The following is a 10,796-nucleotide window of genomic DNA, read 5'->3' as shown; positions in this document are numbered from 1 at the left end:
CACCCCAGCCGGGACCCCCCAGGACCACACACCCCAGCCGGGACCCCGCAGGACCACACACCCTAGCCAGGACCCCCACACAGGACCCCAACACCCCAGGACCATTAACCCCAGCCAAAATCCCCTCCAGGACTATTGACCCCAGCCAGGACCTCCCACCCCCTGGGACCACAGACCCCAGCCAGGATCCTCCCCCCCTCCAGGACCACACACCCCAGCCAAGACACCCTTCCACCACCAGGACCACACAGCCCAGCCAAGACACCCTTCCACCACCAGGACCACACACCCCAGCCAGGACACCCTCCCACCACCAGGACCACAGACCCCAGCCAGGAGACTCTCCCACCACCAGGACCACAGACCCCAGCCAGGATGCTCCACAGGACCACAGACCTCAGCCAGAACCCCCCACCCTCCAGGACCACAGACCCCAGCCAGGATGCTCCACAGGACCACAGACCTCAGCCAGAACTCCCTCCCCCAAGGACCACAGACCCCAGCAGGGATCCCACACACACTCCCACCAGGAACACAGACCCCAGCCAGGACTTCTGCAGGACTACAGACCCCAGCAGGGACCCCCACCACCACAGGACCACCAAACCCAGCCAGACCCCACCAGGGACCACAAACCCCAGCCAGGACCACCCCAGTACCACAGACCCCAACCGGGACCCCATCAGGATGACAAAACCCCACCAGGACACCCCCAAGACCACAGACCTTTGCCAGGATCCCCCTGAACCACAGATCCCAGCCAGCACCCAACCTAGATCCACAGACTCCTCCCAAGAATCCCTCCTAGGACCCAGACCCCTGCTGGGACCACATCCAAGACCACAGATTCCCCCACTGGGGTACCCCCAGTCCACAGGCCCCCTCCAAGAACCCCACCAGAACCACAGACCTCCACTGGGACCCCCACCAGGATCACAGGCTCCTACTGGGACCCCCTCCAGGACCACAGACCTCCACCCGGACTCCCTAGGACCACAGATCCTCCCAGCCTCTTCCCGCCCCCCACAAGGACCACAGTCCACTGGGGCCCCCACCACCAGGACTCCTCTCCAGGATCATAGACTCTTACTGGGACCCCATCCCAGGACCTCCTCCTCCACCAGAAACTCCCCAGCACTGCAGGCCAAACCCCCTAACCCCAGGACCACAGACCCCAGCCAGCACCCCACGAGACCACACACCCTAGTCAGGACATCCCCCAGGACTACAGATTCCAGCTGGGACCACCTCCCCAAGACCCCGCACCCCAGCTGGGACCCCCCACCCTAGCCAAGACCATGGAACCTCATTCAGACCCCAGCCAGGACCTCTACCGTGGGACCAAGATCCCCCATCCAGAGTCCGCAGGGGACCGGGGCCACTACGGGCGCCATACTCCCCCAGCTGGACCTTAGCCAGAATCATGGGTCCCCACCCAGACCCACACCAGGATTGTGGGGCAGGACTCCCACAGAGGACTCTGGACAACTGCAAGGACCATGCACCCCACACCCCACTTCCTACTGAGACCACAGACCCTGCCCCAAGCACGGACCACACACCCCAGTTCCTACTGAGACCACAGACCCCACCCCAATTCCTGCCAGGCCACACACACCACCCACCAAACCCATCCCTACACTGCCCTGCGCCCCGCAATCCTTCAGGGACCACAGAACCCCACCCCGGCCCCTGCAGAGAACTCCAGACTACCTCAGGGACCACGAACAACCCCCTTCGCCACCCTGATCCCTACTGGGACAGCAGACCTGTACTCAGACCTTGGGTGGGAACCCCAGAAGACCACAGACTTACCTGGACTCCTTCAGGGAACCCCAGAGCACCATAGAACCCCCATCCAGAACCTTACCAGAGACAGGCTGAACACCACAAGGGCCCCCCACCCAGACCCTTACCAGGGACAGGCTGAACCCCACAAGGGCCCCCCACCCAGACTCTTATCAGGGACAGGCTGAAACCCACATGGACCCCCCACCCAGACTCCTGTTGGAATTCATGGATTCCCCCACCAAGACTCACACTATGACCCATAAGGACACACCCAGACCTTCACCCCACCACAACCCTCCCAGTCCCACACCCGGTCCTCCAGAGGACCCCAGACCTGGCATCCGGGACTCCACACAGATCATAGCACCTGCTATGTTTAGAGGCAGGAGCCTTGGAGAGCCAGAGCGACACCATTTTAATCAACTCCGTCTTAAAAACCAGGAAGTCACATTCCTTGCCAGCCACGGCCTGTGGTCATGAGCTGTTTACGACAGAAGAAATGGCTTAATAATGCCTTCCAGGACAAACACATGTACACAGACGACAGCAGAATGTCTGGATATCACCATATCGCCTGACCACGTGTGCTTTTAAAGATAATTACAGTCATGCTTTAACATGCTTGGCCACGAAAATATAAAGGGTGGCTATAAATCAACAAAGGAATGAATGTCACCCCGTCAGCTTACCTGCATGGAGCGTAACCTAGCTTTTACATAGATAAGACAGACCCCTTACAAGAGAACTTTAAAACAAAGTCAACATATTACACCTCTGTAATGGAATCGTTTTCTGTTTGTTTGTTCTTGAAATGGAGTTTCGCTCTGTTGCCCAGGCTGGAGTGCAGTGGTGCAACCTCAGCTCACTGCCATCTCCACCTCCAGGGTTCAAGCTATTCTCCTCTCAGCCTCCCGGATAGCTGGGATTGCAGTATGCACCAGCACGCACAGCTGATTTTTGTATTTTTAGTAGAGATGGGATTTCTCCATGTTGGCCAGGCTGGTCTCGAACTCCTGACCTCAGGTAATCTGCTCACCTCTGTCTCCCAAAGTGTTGGAATTACAGGCATGAGCCACCGCACCAGCCTGTAATTGAATAGTTTCTAATAAACTAAAACTTTCCTGTATTCTTTTTTTTCTTGAGACAGAGTCTCACTCTATCACCCATGGTAAAATCCCAAATTTGTGTGTTTTCCTTTATTCTTTGTACTGTCGTGGCAAGATGGCTAGCAAGGGTCCCCTTCCTGCAGTCCAGGAAGCAAAAATTGCATTGCTGAACGATCCTTTGTCTCAGTGCTGATTCTTCTTTGCAGCACCGAGCATTTATTTCCAACAGACAGCACGGGTGGCAGGTGTTTCGTAGAGGGATTTAACCCTGCTGGAAGAGGGAAGGGTATTGCCGGCATGGGAGCCTTGTCCTTCGAGCTTCTGGTTGACCCAGGGCCAACTTCCCACTACGTATTCTAAGCTGAGTGTCAGGAGCTCCTGAAACTCTTCAGGGTTCACAACCACGCTTTCTGTTAATGTCCCTCAAATCAGAAAATAATATATGTATATAATAACAATAATGAATATAAATCATGCACACAGTCCAGAAAATATGTCTTTTTAGCAGCACAGTCGTAAGATATATGAGGTCTCAGTCTGTTGTTCAGGCTGGAGTGCGGTGGTGCAATCTCAGCTTCTGCAGCCTCCACCTCCGGGGTGCGAAGTATCTGTTTTTTTTTTTTTGTTTTTTTTTGGAAAGCAAGTCTTGCTCTGTCGCCAGGCTGGAGTACAGTGGCATGATCTCGGCTCACTGCAGGCTCCACCTCCCTAGTTCAAGCAATTCTCCTCCCTCAGTCTCCCAAGTAGCTGGGATTACAGGTGTCTGTCACAGTGCCCTGCTAATTTTTGTATTTTTAGCAGAAACGGGGTTTCATCATGTTGGCCAGGCTGGTCTTGAGCTCCTGGCCTCGTGATCCACCTGCCTCAGCCTCCCAAAGTGGCGGGATTACAGGTGTGAGCCACTGCACTGGGCCCCAAACATTTTCCTGCCTCAGCCTGTCAAGTAGCTAGGACCACAGGTGCACATTACTGTGCCTCGCTATTTGGTTTGTTTGTTTTGGCGGAAATGGGATCTTGCCGTGTTGCCCAAGCTGGTCTCAAATTCCCAGGCTTAAGCAATCCTCCTGCCTCAGCTTCCCAAAGAGCTTCAGTTACAGGCATGAGCCACCATGTTTGGTATATTTTTTAGCAGAAGAGGCAAAGATGGCCTCAGTGTCGCCCTTCAGGGGACCTGATCCCAAAACATCAGTGTGGGGTGGGGTGGTCAGTTCCTCTCCGCCCCTCGTCACCCAGGAGGACGTCAGTGATGTCGGCCACGTTCCAAACAAACACAGCTTGAGGTTCCTCTAGGGAATCTTGTTCTGTTAGATAGAACCTGTGGGGCCAAAGTTCAGGCCACTAAAACAATTCCTGATAGCTCAGTGCTCCCTCCCTTGAGATTCTCCTGGAAATGTAGCAGGCTGGAAAGGAACCTTCCTGGTTGTTATAGGATACATGGGCCAGTCTCCCCGAGGGTGGGGGACGCAGCCTTCTTCATTCCCCTTCTGTGTCTGGCTGTTAGTCTCAACTAGCTCTGGACATGAACAATTCTCAAGGCTTTTTCTTTCCTTTTTTCTTTTTTTCTTTTTTGAGATGAAGTCTTGCTCTATGACACAGGCTGGAGTGCAGTGGCGCCATCTCAGCTCACTGCAACCTCTGCACCGCCCCCACCACCAGTTCAAGCGATTCTCCTACCTCAGCCTCCCGAGTAGCTGGGATTACAGGTGCCCACCACCATGCCCAGCTAATTTTTGTATTTTTAGTAGAGGTGGGTTTTCGCCATGTTGGCCAGGCTGGTCTCAGACTCCCAACCTCAGGTGACCCACCTCCCTCCTCGTCCTGAAGTGCTAGAGTTACAAGCATGAACCACCACACCTGGCCCCAGCTCAGTTTCTTAAGGACTCTATAACAAGGGAGGAAGAAATTCACCAGCTGGGGGCGTTCCTTCTGATGCTGAAGGTGCACAATTCTTGCTATTTCTAACTCTGAATTCTAGAGGGGGTTCTTTCAGATGCAGAACTTCAGCCTGGTGCAGTGGCTCACATCTATAATCCCAGCAGTTTGGGAGGCGGAGGCAGGAGGATCACTTGAGGCTAGGAGTTCAAGAGCACCCTGAGCAATATAGCAAGGCCTCATCTCTACAGAAAATAAAGAAAAAATTAGCTAGGTGTGGTGGCATGCACCTGTGGTCCCGGCTGCTTGGGAGGCTCAGGTGGAGGATGGCTTGAGCTGTGACAGGATGATTGCAGTCTGGACAACAGAGCAAAACCCTATCTCACACACGCACAGAACAGAAGCAGAAGAAGCTGGGCGCATTGGCTCACGCCTGTAATCCCACGCTTTGGGAGACTGAGGCAGGCAAGTCACCTGAGGTCAGGAGTTCGAGACTAGCCTGGCCAACATGGAGAAACCCCGTCTCTACTAAAAATACAAAAATTAGCTAGGTGTGGCGGCACACACCTGTAGTCCCAGCTACTTGGGAGGCCGACGCAAGAGAATCGCTTGAACCCGGGAAGCGGAGGTTGCGGTGAGCCAAAATCGCGCCCTTGCACTCCAGCCTGGCAACAAGAATGAAATTCCGTCTCAAAACAAACAAACAAAAACAAAAACCAACAAACAAAAGAAGCAGAAGAAGCCGTTTGGAGCCAGGATGGCTCATTTACCCGCAAGAACTCACAGGAAGTCTGCGAATAGACAGGTGGGGCACACAGAAAGTGCAACAGGTGCAATTCTCACCCCACCACACCAAACACACTCCCTGAGCACCTCTCTATCGTGCAGGGGGTTGGGGGGATGCTGAGGCTGATGTCATTTCCGAAACAGGACCTCAGGATCTCCGAGACACACTGCAGTGCTGCCCACAGCCTTCTGAGTTTTGTTTTAATTTTCCATTTTTTTCTACATGTGAAAACCAAAAAAGGACCTGAGACAAAACTCCATCAATTTAGAAAGTTTATTTTGCCAAGGTTGAGGACGTGCCCCTGAGACACAGGCTCAGGCAGTCCTCATGGCAGGTACCCGAGGTGGCCGGGGCACTGCTTGGTTTTATACATGTTGAGGAGGCATGAGACACCAGCCAATATATGTAAGATGTACGTGGGTCCTGTCCGGGAATGCGGGACAACTCGAGGCAGGGAGGGGGCTTCCAGCTCACAGGTTAAGACACAAATGGTTGCATTCCTTTGAGTTTCTGATTAGCCTTTAACTGAATACGCAGTTTACAGGACTAGGGCGAAGAAAGAATAGGGCAAAGGAAGCAGGCAGGTATGCATTTGTTTCACGAGTAGAGGGATAACTTTGAGTTATTCATTTATTGTTTCTGAGACAGAGTTTTACTCTTTCGCCCAGGCTGGAGTGCAGTGGCACGATCTCAACTCACTGCAACCTCCGTTGCCTGGGTTCAAGAGATTCTCCTGCCTCAGCCTCCTGAGTAGCTGGGATTACAGGTGCACACCATCACACCCCGCTAATTTTTGTGTTTTTAGTAGAGATGGGGTTTCACCATGTTGGTCAGGCTGGTCTCGAACTCCTAACCACTTGCCTCGACCTCCCAAAGTGCTGGCAGTACAGGCATGAACCACCACGCCCGGCCCCATGAGTCGAATTTTTTAAGCTTTCACATACATGAGTGACAACATGGAGTGTTTTCCTTGACTTTTTCCCATTCTTCGTTCCAGCAAATACACCTAATTTCACCATGAGGCCACCATCATAGAATGGCAGCCGCACGTGCAAAGCCGTTGACTGTGGTGACTTCACTATCTGTGCATAAAAAAGCATGCTCGTTAGGGCCCAGATTTGCGTGGGGAGGATAAAAATGATGATCAATGTTTCCGTTTCAGGCCGAGTGCGGTGGCTCATGCCTGTTTTCCCTGCAGTTTGGGAAGCCGAGGTGGAAAGCTCACTTGAGCTTAGGAGCTCAAGACCAGCTTGGGTAACAGGGTGGAACTCTGTCTCTGAAAAATACCAAAAAACTAGCCAGCCATGGTGGCATGCACCTGTGGGCCCAGATACTTGAGAAGCTGATGTGGGAGAATCATTTGACTGGGAGGTCATCACAGTGTCACTCCACGCCAGCCACAGAGCGGGAACCTGTCTCAAAAACGAAAACAAGAACGAAACAGAACAAAAAAGAAACGCTTCTGTTCAGCCTCTGGCTTTCCTGCTGTTCCTACTCTGAACTTGAGACAAGAAATTGTCAGTTTTCTGAAGCGGTGTCTGTTAAAAGCTCGGCACAATTCTGCTTAGCAAATTCCACACAACGAGCATCGGAGGGTATTGTGGTTTTTGTTTCTGACCTTTTCAGATCCTTAGTTCTGGAAGCAGCTGCAGTCTTTTCACTGATGATGTGGGCACTCACAGAATGTTTACAGCTGAAGTATCTGGGCGGGGCAGTGGGAGGCATGAAAGAGATGATGCCTTTGAAATCTGTTTCTAAATCCGCTATCCACTTTAATTCTCTTTCATTGTAAGGAGCAGAAAGACAATAAGAGCAGGTGCAGAGAAGGCAGGCTGGCTGTGCTGTTCTTCTTTCAGAGCGGGAAGCTTCCTGAGATTCAGAGGCCTGCCAGTCACCAAATCCCCCATACACCTGTCTGTGTGCTTTCATTGAAAGTGTACTTTAGGCCGGGGGCGACAGCTCACACCTGTAATCCCTGCACTTTGGGAGGCCGAGGTGGGTGGATCACCCGACGTCAGGAGTTTGAGACCAGCCTGGCCAACATGATGAAACCCTGTCTCTACTAAAAATACAAAAAATTAGCCGGGCATGGTGGCAGGCGCCTGTAATCCCGGCTACTCAGGAGGCTGAGGCAGGAGAATTGCCTGAACCCTGGAGTTAAGGTTGCAGTGAGCCAAGATTGTGCCATTACACTTCAGCCTGGGTGACAAGAGCAAAACTTAGTCTCAAAAAAACAACCAAAAAAACAAAAAAAGAAAGCCTACTTTAAACAGCTAATGACGACTTTTTCTTTCAGCTCTACTCTAAAGGTCAGATTTATTTATTTATTTCCCTTTCTTTCTTTCCCTTTCCTCTTCCTCCTTCCTCCTCCTCCTCCCTTCCTTCCTTTCTTCATTCCTTTCTCTTTCTTTTCTTTCTTTTGAGACGGGGTCTTGCTATATTGCCCAAGCTGGTCTTAAACTCCTGGCCTCAAGCGATCCTCCCACCTTCGCCTCCCAAAGTGCTAGGATTACAGGCATGAACCACCACACCCAGCCTGAGGTTTCTGTTTTCTTTTTTTTTTTTTTCTTGAGATGGAGTCTCGCCCTGTCACCCAGGCTGGAGCGCAGTGGCACTATCTTGGCTCACTGCAACCTCCGCCTCCTGGATTCAAGTAATTCTTCAGCCTCAGCCTCCCCAGTAGCTGGGACTACAGGCACGTGCCACTATGCCCGGCTAATTTTTGTATTTTTAGTAGAGATGGGGTTTCACCGTATTGGTCAGGCTGGTCTCGAACTCCCGACCTCGGCCTCCCAAAGTGCTGGGATGACAGGCGTGAGCTACCGCGCCCAGCCCAGCTTTCTGTGTCCATTCTGCGTTGCATGCTTGTCCACCACAGAGCCTATTCAACTACATGTTCTGGAAAAGCATCAGGGTGGAAAAACAATTTTTTGTTTGCTTTACGTTCCCATATGTTCAATGTATAAAATCCAGAAAGTGCTAGTTTCAGACATTGTCTCCTCCTGTCGGGATTCTAAGGTTGGAGGGAGTACCTTATTCTCACATTCTGAGTCTTCAAGGCTTTCCCAGTGCTTTCGCTTTAAACGTTGTTTGAATGATGACCTCACTTTCATTTCTCAGGGGGCATTCTGGTCTCCAATTTAAAAACCCTATCTGTGTTCTATCTCTCCCTCCCCTCCCCTCCCCTCCGTTCCTCTCCCTTCCCCTTCCCTCCCCTCCCTTCCTCTCCCTTCCCCTCCCCTCCCATCCCCTCCCCTTCCCTTCCCTCCCCTCCCCTTCCCTTCTCTTCCTTTCTCTTTTTTTTTTTTTTTTTTGGAGACGGAGTTTCACTCATGTTACCCAGGCTGGAGTGCAATGACATGATCTCGGCTCACCGCAACTTCCACCTCCTGGGTTCAGGCAATTCTCCTGCCTCAGCCTCCTGAGTAGCTGGGATTACAGGCATGTGCCACCATGCCCAGCTAATTTTTTGTAGTTTTAGTAGAGACGGGGTTTCACCATGTTGACCAGGATGGTCTTGATCTCTTGATCTCATGATCCACCCGCCTCAGCCTCCCAAAGTGCTGGGATTACAGGCTTGAGCCACCGCGCCCGGCCTCCTTTCTCTTTTTTTACTTTTTTGAGGCAGAGTCTCGCTCTGTCGCCCAGGCTGGAGTGCAGTGGCACAATCTCTGCTAACTGCAACCTTCACCTCCCGGGTTCAAGTGATTTTCCTGCCTCAGCTTCCCAAGTAGCTGGGATTACAGGCATGCACCACCACACCCGGCTAATTTTTGTATTTTTACTAGAGACGGGGTTTCACCATGTTGGTAAGGCTGGTCTCGAACCCAAACTCATCATCCTCACCATCACCATTATCATCACCATCACCATCCTCACCACCATCATCCTCATCCTCACCATCCTCATCCTCACCACCACCATCATCATTATATCACCATCCTCATCCTCACCATCATCAGCATCATCCTTACTGTCACCATTATCATCACCGTTCTCACCATCATCATCCTCACAATCACCATCACCATCCTCGCCGTCACCATCACCATCATCCTCACCACCGTCACCATCACCATGACTGTCACCATCATCATCACTGTTCTCTCCATCGCCGTCACCATCACCATCATCATCATTATCACCAAGCTTGAATGCTTGGTTTGTCTTCTTTTCCTGGGACCCTTAACCTCCAGTTTTATTGTGTGTGCCAGAAAAGTCTTCATAATTATGTGGCCTCTGATCATTTTTTCTAAGGAAATAACAGGAATCCTAGCAGACATATTCTGCCTGAATTTGTTGAGACTGCTAAGAGCTCTGAATATGAAAATGAACATTGAGGCCGGGAGCGGTGGCTCAAGCCTGTAATCCCAGCACTTTGGGAGGCCGAGGCAGGTGGATCACGAGGTCAAGAGATCGAGACCATCCTGGTCAACATGGTGAAACCCCGTCTCTACTAAAAATACAAAACATTAGCTGGGCATGGTGGCGCGTGCCTGTAATCCCAGCTACTCAGGAGGCTGAGGCAGGAGAATTGCCTGAACCCAGGGGGCGGAGGTTACGGTGAGCCGAGATCGCGCCATTGCACTCCAGCCTGGGTAACATGAGTGAAACTCCGTCTCAAAAAAAAAAAAAAAAAAAAAAAAAGAAAATGAACATTGAGCATTTTTTCCTGAGCAGCACTCATATGCAGAGTTTGGATATTCTCCTTTTAAAAATTTCCTCCTCTCGGGCACAGTGTCTCATGCCTGTAATCCCAGCGCTTTGGGAGGCCGAGGTGGACGAGTCACAAGGTCAGGAGATCAAGACGATCCTGGCTAACACGGTGAAACCCAACTCTACTACAAATATAAAAAATTAGCTGGCGTGGTGGCACGCATCTGTAGTCCCAGCTACTCAGGGGGTGCTGAGGCAGGAGAGTCCATTGAATCGGGAGGTGGAGGTTGCAGTGAGGAGACATCGCGCCACTGCACTCCAGCTGGTGACACAGTGAGACTCAGTCTCAAAAAACAAAAATTTCCTCTTCCTGTTGCAGGGTCTCTGGCGGCTGCCAGCTCCGTCATGATTCTGCAGGCTACTAAACCTGCAGAGGTTCTCACTTCCCCAAAATTAACTGGCTTTGGGAACCCCCTGCGGAAACGCTCCTCAAGGCTGATTGCCACAGGGCAGTTCCCTATTTATCAAAGGGTTCTTCTGCTCACATTTCTGCCTGTTTGGGGTCATATTCCAAGGGTCTTCAA

Source organism: Sapajus apella, unplaced genomic scaffold (genome assembly GCF_009761245.1).
Source record: "Sapajus apella isolate SASKATOON/1434 unplaced genomic scaffold, GSC_monkey_1.0 scaffold172, whole genome shotgun sequence".
Classification (NCBI taxonomy): domain Eukaryota; kingdom Metazoa; phylum Chordata; class Mammalia; order Primates; family Cebidae; genus Sapajus; species Sapajus apella.
Note: the sequence above shows the minus strand (reverse complement) of the source record.